Below are 4,074 nucleotides of genomic sequence, written 5' to 3'. Positions count from 1 at the left end.
ACAGGGCATGACCCGAACTATGATAGAGGATAACAGATTCCATGTGCAGCATTTAAATTGAAAGCCTTTAATTAGAATTAAATTGCAAGTGCTGAAATGAACCGATCCTAATGTAGAAATAGAGCACCCATGAAATATTTTGTCACTACTTAAATGTAGCTATGTCATCGCAATGATGTGTATTTATAGTCTTTTTTCATATCTATACACAAATGAGTATGGTGAGAAAATTTAAATTTTAGAAGAATAAGTTTTTCATATCTATACACAAATGAGTATGGTGAGAAAATTTAAATTTTAGAAGAACTTTAAAAGTAAAACCACAGAAGAGAGTCACAGACATCTCAAACGCATATCCATAGCTTTTCCTGATTTTTTTTCTATTTGCCTTTTTTTGCTGCTGTGTGAAGTCTAAATGTTCACTGATGTTCCCTCGTGTTTAAAACAGCGTTTGTTTAGAAAGCATTTCTTTTTCCTTGCATTTTTACTATAATCAGTTCATTTTTAAATGGTGGTTAGAGGAACACATATATCTGGCTATGAGTAAAACACCGGAGTTTACTTTGACCCAGAGAAGAATTTTAAAAGAACCCACACGAATGACTGCAGGATGGTTCTAAGGATAAGGGTCGACAGTTTAAGGACCATGGTCACAAGTGACAGCTCATTTATCCTGAAAACAGGCACCGGTGCTTGTCATGGGAACTGCAATGGGCAGTGAGCTGAGGAGCTGTCTGAGAAGACATCATAAAACAACAGAAAACCCTTCATTTTTGAATTCGGATAAACTACTCAACATCACTAATCATCAGGGATATGCAAATTGAAATCACAATGAGATCTCACCTCACGCCTGTCAAAGTGGCTCTCATCGTAAACCAACAAACCCCAAGTGCTGGTGAGGACAGTCACTGTGGAAAACAGTCCGGAGGTTCCTCATTAACAATAGAACTACCACATGACCCAGCAATCCCACTTCGGGGTACTTTCTGAAGAAATCCAAAACACTAATTCAAAAAGATCTATGCACCCTATGTTCATGCAGCATTATTCACAACAGCTAAGGCGTGGAAGCAACCTAAGTGCCCGTCCGCGGATGACTGGATAAAGAAGTGTGTTACATATATACACTAGAATATTACTCGGCAATACAAAGGAACTAAATCTTGCCTTTTGTGACAATACGAATGGACCTAGAGGGTATTATGTTAAATGAAATAAGTCAGACAAAGACAAATGCCATCTGATCTCACTTACATACGGAATCTCAAAAACAGAATAAACAAACAAAACAGACACAGACTCATAGATACCGAGAACAAACTAATGGCTGTCAGATGGGAGGGGAGTTCTAGGGGCTGGGAGAGGAAGGGGCAGGGATGAAGACGTGCACACTTGTAGTTGAACACAGTCACGGGGACGTGACGTACAGCACGGGGATGTGACGTACAGCACGGGGATGTGGTCAATCATGTCACAATAACTCTGGAAGCTGCCGGGCGGGCACTAGACTAACCAGGCAGATCACTTTGCAAACTATATAAATGTCTGACCGCTGTGCTGTACACCTGAAACTAACATAATATGGTATGTCGACTGTAACTGAGAAAGAAAATTAAATAAATAAAAAATGAAAAACGAGATGCACCTACAAAACTTCTACGTAGATATTTATAGCGACTCTGCTCAAAATCACCCGAAACTGGACACAACTCAAATATCCGTCAACTGGAAATGAGCAAACAGCCTGCGGCATACGCACGCAATGGACTACGACTTGGTGCGAAAAGGAATGGATTATTGATACAGGGGACGAGATGGACGCACCTCAGATGCTAAGGAAAGAAGCAAGACTGAGAAAAAAGACCACGCACAGAATGATGTGTTTATATGACATTCTCGCAAAGGCAAAACTACAGGGACAGGTCTACGGCCGCGCAACCCTGAACACGCCCGATCCCGTCTGGTCTCGGAAGCTAAGCAGGGCCGGGCCTGGTTAGTCCTTGGATGGGAGACCGTCCAGGAAGACCAGGTGCTGTAGGTGTAAAAAATAAAAAAATAAGGGATCGTAAGCGGACAAGGTCCTTGCAACCTGTGAGGTCAACCAAGGGTTGCCTCGCCTAAAAAAAAAGATTAAAAAAACCCCAACAAACTGTAGGAACAGAAAGCGGTTTTGTCTCTGTCCGGGGCTGGAGAGCACGCAGGCGAATTACAGCAGCGGGTGCATCCCTGAGAGCTGGCCGGGTCCCCGTCTTATTCCGACCCCCAACACGATCCCACACGAGGAAGAAACTCTCTTTATCCCCTTTCCTCAGAAGACACGGAAATGCTTTACAGGCCACAATGCGCACTCAGGTTCTGGCTGTTAATGAACCGTTCCGCTGTTCTGTCTCTCAGACTTAGGGAGATGTCTATGTTTTAGATGTCACTGTGACATCCACAAACACACCCTTTTTCCAGCCCTTGAAGGAAGCATCATGCAAAGCTATGAAAATAGACACCGCTGGTGTCGGCCGATACTCCAAATTATTACCCACCCAAACCTCTACTATCTAAAGACGCTTGTACATGAAACGCTTTAAGTATTTTCTCTCTCATACAATTTCGTAGTAAGTTCTTACATTCTGACTTAATTTGAATGATTTACAAATGTAAAATAACATAGCTTGGAAATATTATAAATTGATAGTCATCTATGATATTACTGCGCTGATTTAAAATTTGTTTCCGAAAGCAGTTATGACTGCGCATACCATTATGCGTTACTTTAAAATATTTTAAACTTAGGCTAAACAGTGTAGATTACGGGTATGAATGAGTAAAGGATTATCAAGTATAAACCCAGCATAGCCAATCGAAAGATTTTCTTAATTGCGAAGAAGTCCAAATACTAACACAATTTCAAACACATTTGTTGCAAGCGTGATCATGAGAATCTGACAAGTCATTAAATTTGGGTTGAAGAAAATGGTGTATAGTCATCCATGTTTTCATTATTAAAATCAGAAGCATAAACCAAATGGAAACTATGATCAAAATAAAATCACAAACACATGAAAAACAACAAAATATCAATCGCAATTAATCTAGCCTCCATGATGCAGAAGAAAACATACCGGAGACAGGTCTACACAGGACACAAGGAGCTCAGAGGATCAAGAACCCCTCAAAGCGGATGCTGTGAAAACACCCAAAGCTATGATTACAACATAGTGCGCATCGAGGTGTTAATCTCAGTGCAGCCGCCTGTATCGTGTATACCGAGGCCTGCAGTTTCATTTAATATGGTTGGCAACCTCCAGACCCATGCCCTATGTCACATAAAACAGGGACATCCCTACCAGGACAATGGGGACGCCCTAGGAGAGGGAAGGGAGCAGCTTGAACAAAAATGCTCGGAAGACATCCCTCAACCATGACCAAGCCTCCACGGAAGAAGCTGCCCCTCATGGGAACGGCGGGTCTGGGGGGGCCGTGCTCGAGGGAGCAGGGAAGACTGGGCTCCACTCCAAACATAGCTCGGTGCCCCGTTTCCAGGCCTAGGACTAAGGGCTGGCAGGCCCCAGGGAAGACTGCGGGCCTCGCGGTCACGGGTGGGCGTGGCCCTGACCGCTCCAGGCATCTGATTTCTGGGAACAAGGAAAATGAGGGTTTATGGCAGCCGAGGTAAAAATGACAAAGTCTGGGCGCCTCAAGTGGTCCAACCTTGTCAAACCGGGGGGTAGTATAAAGCAGTCATGGCACACGACTAATTTTGTTATATTAACGTATGGATCTGGAGTCAATTAAAAAGATCCTTCTGAAGAAGATTTTTTTTTTCTATTTTCTCAGCAAAGTCTGAAAAGTACAAACTATTATTTAATAGTCTTATTTTCAGATGTGAATTTCTGATGCGAATCGATACGCTTAGCATCATAAATTTGCACTTTTGAGATAAAAAATTTCATCCGAGATTTGTAATATCTCCACCTATAAAAAAGTGATAATATCATGTCTACACTAGACGTTTTTTTAGGGTTGGGACTCCCATGCCTTCTCATACACAAAAATAAACCTGAGTTACATGCATATAGT

At 42.2% G+C, this 4,074-nt stretch overlaps 1 pseudogene; it reads left to right on the top strand.

Annotated features, from left to right (window-relative positions):
• Window positions 1-1,925: 1,925 nt before the first annotated feature.
• On the top strand, window positions 1,926-2,044 carry LOC120585669 (uncharacterized; annotated as a pseudogene).
• The last annotated feature ends 2,030 nt before the right edge of the window (window positions 2,045-4,074 follow it).

The sequence above is a fragment of the Pteropus medius genome, unplaced genomic scaffold (assembly GCF_902729225.1).
Source record: "Pteropus medius unplaced genomic scaffold, Ma_sr-lr_union100, whole genome shotgun sequence".
NCBI lineage: Eukaryota > Metazoa > Chordata > Mammalia > Chiroptera > Pteropodidae > Pteropus > Pteropus medius.
This window is presented reverse-complemented; position numbering and strand designations above follow the sequence as displayed.